Consider the following 13032-nt stretch of genomic DNA (forward strand, 5'->3'; position numbering starts at 1 on the left):
CTGCTGAAAGTGTCGATTTTGTTCACATTTATGGGTTTTGTCGTAAAGCAAACAAGCAAAACTGCTTCAAAAACCTTTTTTAGTGAGTAGAAACGTTTTTCTGCTAATATTACAAAAAGGCACTTTGCAGGTGAATCTGGATAATTATAATATTATTCAGTAATTCAATATTGATTAATTGCACACATGAATTTCAACTTTATTTCTAATTATAGCTAATGGAAATCCAAAAATCATTTTCTCAGAAAACGAGATATTACATAAGAACAATAAAAGAATGATTTTTAAAACGGAAATGTTAGAGCATAAATAATCATGAAGACGACTGCTGAACTTCACAGTTGTAAAAAACACCAGAACCGTAAGGTCACGATCAAAACAACTGAATGGAAAGTTAAGTGGAAAGAAAAACTGAGTTAGAAAAATTGTAGAAGCAGTAGGGACAACCAAATTGAAGAATGTGGAATATAGTAGTATTGTAGTATTTAACATGGTGGTTATGGCGCTTCTATGTCACGGACAATGTGTCTTCTTGTCGTCCTTTGTTAATATTTTGTGGATGGTGATCCCAACGAGGAACGGTCATTTTTACTTTGATCAGCTCAGTTCAATTTACAATTCTTCTGGTACATTTTTTCCCAAACAGTATGTACTTTGACGATTATTTATGAGCTGATGAAACTCACATAATGCATACTTTGATTCACAAATAAGAATGATCATGTTAAAATAAGTCGATATCACATCAGCTCCACCTCCATACTTGGCAATTGGTTTGAATTTATTACATAACGTTGATGAGTTTTGTCTGATGTCAAGCCTTTTCATTATCAATGTTCAGCTTATGCTTTTTTTGTCAAATATACATATTATAATAAAAAGTACTGAGTTCATCTGAGTTAAAGAAAATCCCTTCCGGAAGCAACCACACAGATTTTTCTTCCATTTCACAGAAACATCTCTCTGTACATCCTGTCCTATCCAAACTGGCTTTTATTGCTCACCCCGTTATAGACATCAGGAGTCAACATGATGTATTACGAAACCATCTGGAAAGTCACCAACCCAAAAAAATAATTTGCTTTTTGATCATGATGTATTCTCTATGGACTGCGCTGATTCAAACTGGATGATTCAGATTTGGATAATCTGCTGCCTCACCAGGTATGATTCATGATGCATTATGGGAAGAGACACCTACTGAGGAGATTGCATGTCTGCCATTCCATTTTTCTTTCAATCAAAGTTTTACACAAAAGTCTGATTGAAAGCAATCTCCCGGCATAGTTGGGTACTTGAATGATAATCGGTGTCAAGGCTAAAGTCTAAAAGCAAAAAAAAAAAAAAAAAAGGTCTTACTGTTGGAAACGGTGCGTTGATGCTCACGTTTAGACTTACTGATTCCAGAGATTTTCTCTCTTTTTTTTCCCCCAAAGAGATCGTCTTTCTGCAAAAGCTGAAGCTTTGTCACAGATGAGCTCGGCTCACTTCTCGAATGGAAACTGATGAGTTGCACGTTCACCTTAAAAGAAAAAAGAAAAAGAAAAAATCAATTTGCATTACATATAGTGCAGCAGCTGCAGGAGTACAGATTGAATGTACAACCTGACAGTTTCTTTATGGCTTACACTGCTGATGGATGACAGATGTGTTGCTTTGTGTTCTGGCATTTGTAACAACCACTCGCTCTCAGTTTTGGGGTCCTTATAGGAACATTGTTTTATCCCCCATCCAAGGTCGTCTCAAATCATCCCCCGTCCCTGCAAATTAAAACCCGAATTCCCTCCCGCTCCCGAGGAGACAGCCTAAATAAGTTCAGTTGATGGGTGAATATAAAGTCTGGAGAACAGAGGGGAAGCGTCATTATCATAGAAAACGTTAGCGCAAACGACGGACGCTGAGGCTTTAGAAGATGATCAGTCAATAAATTCTAAGTACGCCGTAATCGGCCCGCCTCCTCTGAAGGGTAAACACAACATGAGGCTTTCGGTTGAATACTCAAGTTGGCTGCTTGAAGGCAAACGGCTCCGAGGTTTCACACTGTGAGGGAGCGAGGGAGAAGTTTCCACCATGACCATCCTTGTTTTTCACAACCAAAAATATTTCAACAGAACTTAGAGAAGGAAAGGCATAAGAGGGAGTTTACACGAAGGAAGAGCGCAGCAACAGATGGGGGAGGGGAAGCCTTGGTATACTTTATGTTCTGTACGGCTTGTTTATTTAAGAGACTTGGAACCATTGGAATGGCATCATGGAAATTATTGACGGTTTCACAATTGTTTATTTTTTGTTAATGTCTTGGGGCGTTAATGATGAACAGTAGGACTGGAATAATGCAAAATGTAATTTTTTAATTTTCTTGGTTCAGTTTCTTTTGGCTTTGTGTTTTCATTTTTGCTACTTTAGATTTTTATTTTTTTGCCATTTCCAAATTGTGAATTCTAGTGTTTCCTTTACTTTGATATTTTTTTGTTTGTAAAGACTTAAACCATTGGTATCAGCATAATTAATATATAAATAGTTTTTCCTTTTTTTTTAAGAGTTTTAGTCGAGATTATTGGTATGGTAGGTAGATTTTGGATCATTTTAAATGAGTAAATACATTTTTCTCTTTTCCTTAATTACTTTGTTTTATAAAATGCTTTGAGTGAAAGAATGAATAAATTAAAAGTACCATAGAGAGCAATCAGAGAATACAGCGTTGGCAAAATTTACAATAAAATTGCCCATTTTCTATTAACTTTAAAACAAAAAATGGCATAATGCTGCCAAAAAAACCTGTAAGGCCTTCAATTAATCATCTTTTTATCAATTCTGACCAGCTGGTTTTATGTTTACATAAAGCCATCCTTCAAATTTCTGTGGCACAAGAGACTGGAAAAAGAAAAAAAAAAAAGAAAAGAAAGAGGAAAAACTGGAATTTGTTGATTGACATTTTAATACATTTACAACCTCAAAAATAACCTGAAAAACTGATTGATTAATGATTGTAGTTGAATGGTTAAAACCGCTAAACTGTCGGGGCAGCGTTTGATGGCCACTGTCTGAATCCATATGTCCATTGCAATTTCCCCATGTCTCGTCATTTAGCCAATAATTTGATGAGCAATTAAAATGAGGCTGTTGTAAACAGCTTCTCGTCCAGCTTGATGTGTGGCCCGTCAGAGCGGGAGAGGCTGCAACCTCCAAACGCTCCTTAAATGCCAGCAGCAGGTAATCAGCTAGCAGAGGAGAGAGTGAGGAGGGACGAATGTGACTGTGAATAAAATCTAAATACTTATCCCAACAGGCAACGCCGAGTCCTACTGCTGCTCAGATCCTCACAACGCCACAGCAAAGAGCCGAATAACAACAATGCATTAATTCAGATCGCCACACATTTAAATGAAAAGCTGATGCCCAATGTAGCAAACCCTCTCCATGTCTTAAAGGTCGCAAAAAATGTCTGTCTGTGAAAACATGAGGTCTAAACAATGTTTTGCAGGACAGTGTTTAGAGTAGGACGGCGGTGTTAGCCGGTTTTTTCCATCATTTTTAATTATATGATTAAACGCCGAGGTTAAAGACCCGTTCAAAGCCTTGCATAGCTAATAAGGGCCCAAGTGAGAGGTGCCTGGATTTCATCCCTGTCTCGTATTCCACTCACACTCACACACACACACACGCTCAAACCAGCAAATTTAATTGGTTGCATCACGTGAAGCCATTTTAGATATCAAATTTGTGAGCCAAGAAATGCCCAGTCGTAGCACCGCATTTAACACAAATAAGCATTTAGCTAATGCCTTCACACAGCAGCGGCTGAACCAGAAGAGACACTTATAAAGTTATTCAGCTTTAAGCGACTGATTTGGCGAGTCCGTGTGAACATGGATTGAGCTTTTTTCTCTTTATTTTAGACAACCGAAGGAGTACAAAAAAAACAAAAACCATCGAAACGTGCTGCTTTTCATGCTTGTTAACAGGGAGGCAATAACGACGACGCAGTGGCGACTGGAGGGATGTGAAAAACCCCCAGGTGAAAGAAAAGTCCTAAAAAGCTCTTACTCACATGCTGCCTCTCATTAACAGGAACATTTTGACATTTGGGGAGAGATGTTTACCAGTCGCTGGTAACTTCCATTAGTGCAGTTGCCAAGCAACTGCTCCTAATCTAGAGATATTCCAGGAAGAGCCTTGGACCCCCAACAAACAAGGTACAGCACATGTTCTCCAAGTTAATAATTAGGACTTAGAAGTACAGGACCAATGTCTTTATTTCACCGCTATAGAACAACTGCAGCTTCATTTTCTTTGTCATGAACATGTTAGACTGCCATCACAGTTTTCATCACATGTGCTCATCATGTGAGTTAAGTAAAGCTGTGTAATTAACATGAATAAGAAGATATTCTGTATTTAAAAATCACCCAGATTTCAAGCTTCTATGTAATTTTAGTTTGATTTTCTCTGGGTATGTTATTATAATAGTCCAGATTGCTTAGGTGTTGTTTTTTCAGATATTTTTGTATTTATTGTGGTATATTTTGTTACTGTGCTGCTGTAAAAAGTGAATTTCCCCACTGTGGGATTAAGAAAAGACTATTCTATTCTACTCTATTTGAGACTGAGACTTAATATTGTGAAGTGCACAGAGAGTATAATGATGCGTTCACACCAAAAGTGTTTTGAGTGTCAGGCTCGTCTGGTTTACAATCAAAGTCTATGTGGAGGCGCATCGAGGGCCGTTGCGGCGCATTTCGAGTGTCTGATGCACGTCAGCTCAAAACGCTTCTATGTGGACGTTCAAAGTCCACCCAGACTTTGAATGTAAATCAGACGCGCGAAACGTTAGGTGTAGAGCTAAATGTCAAGCATCTGTATTCAAAGTGCACACGCGTCAAACTTGAAGCACTGGACGGGTTTTTGATGTGTTTAACGCTGTTTGTGTAAACGCACCATAAGAATGTTGTTTTCAACATGTTTCACATTTTAAAAAAATCTGAGCTGTGTATTTGGCTGCCTTCTCACAGCAGGTAAATGTAATGCAAATGAGCTTTTCTTGCCCAAATGTGACCTAAAGTGGTCTTTTCACCACCCAATTCTGATCTTTTACCCCCAAAACTTTGGTGCTTCTTCCATACGTGGTGCTAATTCAAATACGTAAACAATGGTTTTCAAAGTGTCTGAAATGTTCATGTTTTTATGTGAGAAATTAGTCACAATTCTTCACCAGAAAAGGCCAAATATGGTAAATCTAGACGTAAACAATGGCTGAAAAATATGATTATGAACTTATGAGACTTCTCTGCAAAAGTTGCTTTCTTTTTATTAGCTTCTCGCATGTTATGATCTTGTGACTGTAGGAATAAACTTTAAAATTCAACAGCTCCCTCCATTATTGCTTCCATAAACAGCGTGCCGCATGCGTGACGTTCTTCTGCGCATGCTGTTCACTTTGGGGATGTGCAAAGTGTTCCCGCAGAAGTCTCATAGCAGTCGGGTTTAATTAGTAGTATGGACGACCAGGCAAAAAAAAATATTGGATTTCAGCAAAAACAAAAGAAATTGGAATTAAGCATCAAGACACTCTTTCCATTTTTCAGATGATTGATTGGTGGGGGGCTCTGCTTGAGTGGAGTTATAGATATGGGTGTCAAAGGTGCATGCCACACTTTTTAGATTCTTGTTTTTCCAATGTGTTTTTTTACGTTTGTTTGATTCTACAACATGAATGAATGACCGTGAGGTTTCGGTAAATAACTGTAAATGTGTCAGATACACTTGTAAAATTTCTCCCAGGATTTAACCAGTAATGACATCAATGAAAGGCCCTTGTGGTTCAAATATTCTTTACACTGCAGTACATCTTATTTAGAATTAGAATAGAATAGAATTCAACTTTATTGTACAATACTTCACAAGTACAAGCAACAAAATGAAGTTTGCATCTATCCAGAAGTGATATACAGAATATAAATATTTATTTACAGGTGTACAAGACTAAATATAAATATGGGAGCTATATGCACAGATTATATAGAATATACAAAAATGTTAGGAAATGGATTATATATGTATTAGTCGGTTTATAATACAAGATAAATAATGGCAGATAAGATTTACAGAGATAGCAGATTTATTATATCTAAGCGACATTTGAGAAATAGAAGAGCTGTTATATAAATGGATGACTAGAAAACGTAGGTTTAAAAGCATCTTCCCATTTCTGCATTTGCTCCTCCTCTACTTGCTCAGGTAAATGGAGCAGAAAGCGCTGTAAAAAATAAAAAATAAAATAAAAAGAGTGGGGGCAGGGAGATGGCTGACTAGGGAGCCCAATTACCACAGTTTGGGATTCCACTTTTATCCCCTGCTGAAATAGACTTCTCCCTGCTTTGCTTCTTGCTTTGCTTCTTCCCGGGTGAACTGAGAGATTGGGATCTTTTCAAAGGTCATTTGAACTGTTTGTTTTATCTCTGAGCTTCTTTACTGAGATGGTAAAGACTTTGCCTCGGGGTTTGGTGTTTGTGTTACTTTATAAGCTGACTCAAAAGAACTCAAGAAGTAAGTCTCTATTACGGAAAATCTTACCCGTCCGCACTGAAATTATATAATAAATGTCACTTGATCCCCCCCCCCAATTCATCCAACCAGCAAAAGGAGAGTTTTAAACTTAAGGAAGTCTTATTTACTTTTATTTGATTTCCAATACATTTCTTTTATGTGTATAAGCCAGAGTTGGCTGCTTTAGATGGACAAAAAAAAAAAAAGTGCAGATCTATTGCTGGTGTCTCACTAGGTGCAGCGTTACATCCGATCACGAGCGTTTACCTGCTATTATGATAAACGAGGGATAATTATTACCCAGAGTGCACTGGGGACTGCAATCATTACCACGACTTCCTGCACATGCGGCAGTTTGCTCGGCGTCCGCCTTGTTGTTCACATAACACCTGCGCCGGACGCCTCAGGCTTTGGCAAAGGAAGATGAGGCAAATTAATATTTATAAAGAGGAACAGCTTTAGACTAATCTCCGGAACAAAACCAGGTACACACAGAAACAATACAGTGAGCATAAAACCTTAACATATTTAATAATGGGAGTGTTGAGATTTGATTCTCTGAACACACAATGATGTCAAAGCAAATTGAGTCAAGGTAACGCTTTACTAGGTGTTCAGATAAAATTAGATTTATTCTGAAATAGACATAAGCAGTGCAAAAACTGCACGGTGAAGCATTAATCCGTTCTACTTTTCTTTTCATGTTTGTTCAGTCTGTTGATTAGAAAAAACCTGACATAGCAATTAAACTGATCATAAATATGTTAGCTTTCCTGGTCAATTTAGAATATTTCATGAAAACATTTCACAAAACATATTGCATCATGCAGTACCAACTTTACTTCCGACTGCCATCTGCATCCCAGAAAAACCAGATGCTACTTCGCACTTCCGCTTTCTGACTATTACTGCCACCTGCTGTCCCGCTTGGTGGCCTGATTCTTGGTCTGATATCAACAGACTTTAACGAAAAAGAGATATAGAAGTGCACTTTATGTATAGAACCTCCAGAAGTGTTTTTTTTAAGTCCCAAAGTTTACAAAAAAATATATTACTTTACTTTTACATCTCTGAACCCTGGAAAACATAAGCAATATCAAAATTATGATTCCTTTTTTAAAGCCTTTATGTAGCAGGTAAGAGGTGAGAAATAAGCACATGCTAAGTGATCCTTTAAAAATTACCAATTGTAATTAAGTAATTAGATTTTTTTAAGTTTTGTTTTTAATGAAAATTAATGTTAGAACTCATGGACTATTTTCCTCTGCAAAGAGAAAAGGTGGGTGGATATGAACAGCAATAAAAATTGTTTCTGAAAACATATATGTGGAGGTTTGAGCTATTTTTTTCCATCTAATGCTGAATTATGAAACAGTTAAACTCTAAACCTTCACAGACCTTTCACTCCTGTACAATAGAAATTATGTGTTTAGTGACTGAAACTATTTTTCTCTCACTATTTGGTTTATTTACGCACCAGTTTAAACATAAGACATTAATTTTTGTTGCAACTCTATTGATTTGTTGGCAAAAGGAAAATAGCAGACCTCACTGGAAAAGACATCTACAACCTCCCTGGCTTTATTTTTACTTCTTTTGTGACAAATTTAACACCAACTTTCAGCAGACGGTATTTTTTTGGGCTCAAAATTGTTAACAGCCAACTGCTCTTATCTTTCGGAGTGTGATGCTATTTGGCTATAATTTACATGAATATCGGGCGAGTGTCTTAAGATAACGTAACAAATTGTGGCAAACAGCATCAGCGCAGATAAACTGTCTTTTGTTAATAAATTTGTTAGTCATCGTATAAGTTAGCTATCTATCCTAGTGCTAATTATTACATACTGAGTGTTAGCATTTTGTTTTCCAATGTCAAGAATGAAAAATCAGGCTCAAACCGTGTGTAAAAATGGCAACAAATCCTCAGGAGGCTTCACTACATGCGCTCCTGAAAGCACAGCTTCATAATCGTTTGTTATTCCACCCATCTGTCAGTCTTGCAGAGCTTTCGACTAAAACGCAGAGTAAATAGTAATATGTTTGAGAGGCTCAATGGAAACTAAACTACAACTGCTACAATGATATTTTTGCAACATGCTCTTCCTACAGAAATCCCAAAAGAGGCACTTGAAAATATTATTGATTGTGAGAAAGCTCCTGCTGCTAAAGCAGGATAACGGCTAATAAAAGTAATGGGGGCCTCAAGGTTTTGCAGAGCCCAGTGAACTTATTTAAAAACTGCCGCGTCTTGTATCATCTCATGCATTGCCAAATTATTGCTATTCCTTGAAAATAACATTTTACATTTATATGCGTGTTTTTATATTGAACACTTACTGTGTGGAATTACTTTTTTCCTGAAATTACAGCTCCCTTTCTTTTGGGGTATGTTTGCACAGCTGTATGCAAACGGAGATTTGTGCCATTCCTCTGCAATAACAGCTTAAACTCAGACAGCATTGAGAAAAAGAGACAAGCATAAGTTGTTCGTTTGAGTTTGAATACTTTTGATTTACTTTTGATTCAAATTCATGTAATCACCCGAAATAGAAACAAAGATGAAACTATAAGCTACTAATGCAGAAATGGACTGAAATTATTTATTGGGTTCATTGTAAGCAGAATTTTTTATTATACATGATGTATTTTTGTAATTTTGCTTTGTACACAAGATCCTACATTTTAATAAATACTGGAAGCATTTTAAAGGAAAGATTCAACAAGAAAGGTCCCACACATGGGTGTTTTAATCCTAAATTTATTTGTTTACCAAAACAGCCAAGTAGCCCAATAAGTGAAAATGTTTTAGAGTCCAACTAAAACACTCCACGTCTTTCTCCCTGACCTTCGTCATTGTGATGCCGCTTTGCTCTCTAACAAACAATCAAGTGCTACTACGCGTTAGTCAGATAAAGTCCCAATAAAATACATCTCTACTTGCAATGTAACAAAATCTGAATCTGTCTATTGAGACATGAATACGAGTTGAATACAAATGTAAACAGAGGGAAAGGATACAAACGTACATTATTCAAGTCAGGAGAGTGAAGGGAGGACTAGACTAACCGCTGGCCAAGAAGTCTTCCTGCTTAGTGAATCAGGTCACCAGGAGAAGATGTCTTCAATTAACCTGCTGCTCTCTGGCCGGCGACATTTAGGCTCAAACGTGATCTGAATCAATTCTTCCTCCTTCAGTTTTTAGAAATGTTTAGCACCAATCAACAGCTCAACAAAGTCAAACATGTATGTTTATGTTCATTCTTTTAAAGGAATCCACCTAGTCGTACGTAAAGCTAGTGTTTATGGTGGATATTACTCTAATTTCCATGTGCCTTCTCTTGTCTCACTGGTTTTGGCCGCTAGTGCCACCATGTGGTCACAGTGTCGAGATTAAAAAGGGCGACTCCACTGCAGTCTTCCTTTGTGCTGCTTACAACAAAAGGGAGTCCATGTGCCCAGCTTTTTTTTTTTTTTAATGTTCAAGGCAGCTGAGCGCCAGTCATCGACAATCCATCTATATCGCAGGTCCAAGATGCAAGCACATGCGTGTCAGTTGGTTCAAAATTACTTTCAGACCCAGTGATAGATGTCTGGTTGATTGTTGAGTAGCTGCTAGATTGAGGAGCAGTTCACCCACACCACCTGCACTCTTCCCTCTCGCTCGCGCCGCCGTCTCGTGGGACGAAGAGGTGGGCCGGAGCCGTAAGTGATATACGAGGCAGCTTGAGAGAGATGAGAAGGACCTGCCATTCGCTGTCAAGAGGAGGACGTTGCGAGGCGAGAGGTTACACACATTGAAATGCCATTTCCTGCGGTTCACCACTTCCCTCTCCCACCCACCTCAGAGACCGGGCCAAGAAATGTGCTTTTATGAAAAATGGTTCCCATTACTGATTTGACCCTGTGCCGATCTTTGACGCTGACCCCCCTGCGTTTTATAAAATTGACCCCCATTGATGCATCTCAACCTTTTAACCCTTCGCCATACACTCATGTCTTCTCCCACATGAGCTTGAAGATTTAGTAATGACCATCCAGCAAGTCACCACAGGGACCGCGATGGAAGCCCCTTCTCTGCCTCCAACTGAAATCACAAGAAAAATTAATTTGGCACCGTTCGTTGCCGCGCGCATCCCGCCAGGTACAGAACATCTGCTGAACCCTGATCTGTGCAGATGAACTGATTGCGTATTATCACTGGAACTGCTGGTTTACTATTGCGGGAGATAGTTGCCATGAAAAGTAATTAGTGACAGTAATTTAGTTTCCCTCACTGATAGATTCTGCTCTAATTAACAATGTTTTATGAGATGGAGCAGAGATGAAGATTGGTTTGGACATTAGCTGTTTATAATAAACAAGGCAAAAAAATTTATATTTGGCTGCATCAAATTAAAAGATTTAGTGAAAATATAATAGATGTTATGGAATTTAATGTGAATATGTTCAGTTGTTTCAAAAGAAATGTTTACATATCAATGGGGAAGGTGAGTACTTTCGTTCTTGATGGATTTACTGGTATGTTGTCATTTTGTTAGTTTGAGCTTGGATTCAGCTTTGATTTTTTTTTTTTCTTTTGACATTCCTCAAGCACAAGAAGAAAAATAAAAAAACTCAGATGCATATTCAATTGTCTCAAGTTAAGTAAATCCCAAATCCTGATGGTAATCATGACAGAAACCATTTAAAAGCCTCTATAATTCTTAGCATATTAAAACACATTAATCTTGAATGTCAAAGTTGGAAAAATACCGGTTTACATAAAAAAACTGGGGTAAAATAAAAACTATTTTACATTTTTTAAACATTTCTTTTTGTTAAATGTAATAAAGCAATTGCTGTTTCTGGGACATTCCAACATTTAAAACTTAAAATGACCAAAACTTATAGGCAGCTGCATCACATTAGGCCTAATAGATTTGGACAATGTTGCCCAGCATTTTGAAGGAGGTTTGCATTTGGTTTGGCATGATCCTGACTGTTGAAATGAATGGGAACATTATGATGAGACTCGGAGCAGAGGGAGGTCTTTCAGAAGAAAACGTCTAGCAGCATATGCAGCTTGTAGGGGATTTACAGAGATCTGAATTTGAAATTTCTCGTTTTATTCGTAAAGTAATTTACAACTGGAGGACTTTTAAAGCAACAGCTAATATGCATAGATCTTGTCATCCAAACAAATTTCCATTAAAGACCACGGGACGCTAAATTAAAGCCCATAACATACAATCAGGGGACCAACAACAGCTGCAGTTTTAAAAATAAACTAGAACTGTGATCAGTTATCAACGGGTTCCACACTCTCCTCCCCTTGTCCTGTCAGCCCCGTGTTGCCTGGTCTCCTCTCACATCGACCACTTTGGAAATTTTCAAGAGCTTCTCCAAATTGGAGGAAATGTGAATGGAGGACATGCTTGGTGTAAACCAAATAATGCGCTCTATGGAACCATAAACCATGGAAGTGGAAATATCAAGCAGAAATAAAATGCCAGCTCAATCTGATAAAAATTATTCTTGAGTTTTACTGTATGTCAGGAAAATGTGAGAACATCAAAAACTAATAGCTGAAGGAGATTAGGTTAATATTGCATGTCGCGAACATGCAATTAAATTACTTTTCCAGAGATAAATACAAAATAAGATTAATCTCTTTCCTAGTGTGGACAAACTTTTTGTCATGAAATAGGTAAACAACTTTTCTTTTTTTTTTTTAAAACACAGGTTTCCTCTTGGTTTAACCAAATCCCTATCAGACTTATACTTACAAATTTGTTTACCAAAACTGTGTGACTTCAAACACAGTTTTGTGGCTAATCAATGCCATTAGCACATTATAATCACACATAATGTGGGATGAAGATGGGCTCTGGAGACATTTAAAAAGGAGGAATTGTTTTACATATTCAACATATTAGTTAGTGCCTTTATAAGAGACACGTGATTATTAGTGAGCACAGAATCAGGCACTCGTACTGAGAAATCAACGGTGCGGGCTTGCTGTTGTCGCATATTTATGCATAACAAATGTGATCAGAAGTTTCCTTCAGGCAATGACACAAAAGCAAATCTGTAGCGGGAGGAAAGGAAGCAAATATTTGATCAAAGTTAGCAAAGACGTTTGTGCATCGAAGCTTTTCATCCTTTTCCAACTACTGCAGCCTGGCAACGACATCCACTAAATCAATTATTCTCTAATCTTTGAGTACAGGAGCACATTGTGTTCAGACAGATCTTATCATCAGTGTGGGAAGGTGCCACAATAAAGAAAATAATCTAACTATGTGATCAATCTGGTTGGACACTATAAATGAATGAGCCAGTAGAAGCAACATTATCTTGAATTTTAATGACAATAGGTGCAACATGTCCCAGACAATGAGTTACATGATTCTACACTACATCTTTGCTACATAATAAAGCTCAGGTTGGATTATGAGACTTTACAATGGGACAGTTATTAAAATGATCCAAATTAGAATTTGT

The 13032-nt window shown here is 37.5% G+C and overlaps 1 long non-coding RNA gene across 1 annotated transcript in view; it reads right to left on the reverse strand.

Moving 5' to 3' along the window:
- Nucleotides 1-1376: 1376 nt before the first annotated feature.
- LOC122826699 overlaps nt 1377-13032 on the reverse strand; it is a 96482-nt gene continuing 84826 nt past the window's right edge. The window contains exon 3 of the long non-coding RNA XR_006369843.1: nt 1377-1522. This is a non-coding gene — a long non-coding RNA (uncharacterized LOC122826699). The remainder of the gene's footprint in view (nt 1523-13032) is intronic.

The sequence above is a fragment of the Gambusia affinis genome, linkage group LG23 (genome assembly GCF_019740435.1).
Source record: "Gambusia affinis linkage group LG23, SWU_Gaff_1.0, whole genome shotgun sequence".
Taxonomy (NCBI): domain Eukaryota; kingdom Metazoa; phylum Chordata; class Actinopteri; order Cyprinodontiformes; family Poeciliidae; genus Gambusia; species Gambusia affinis.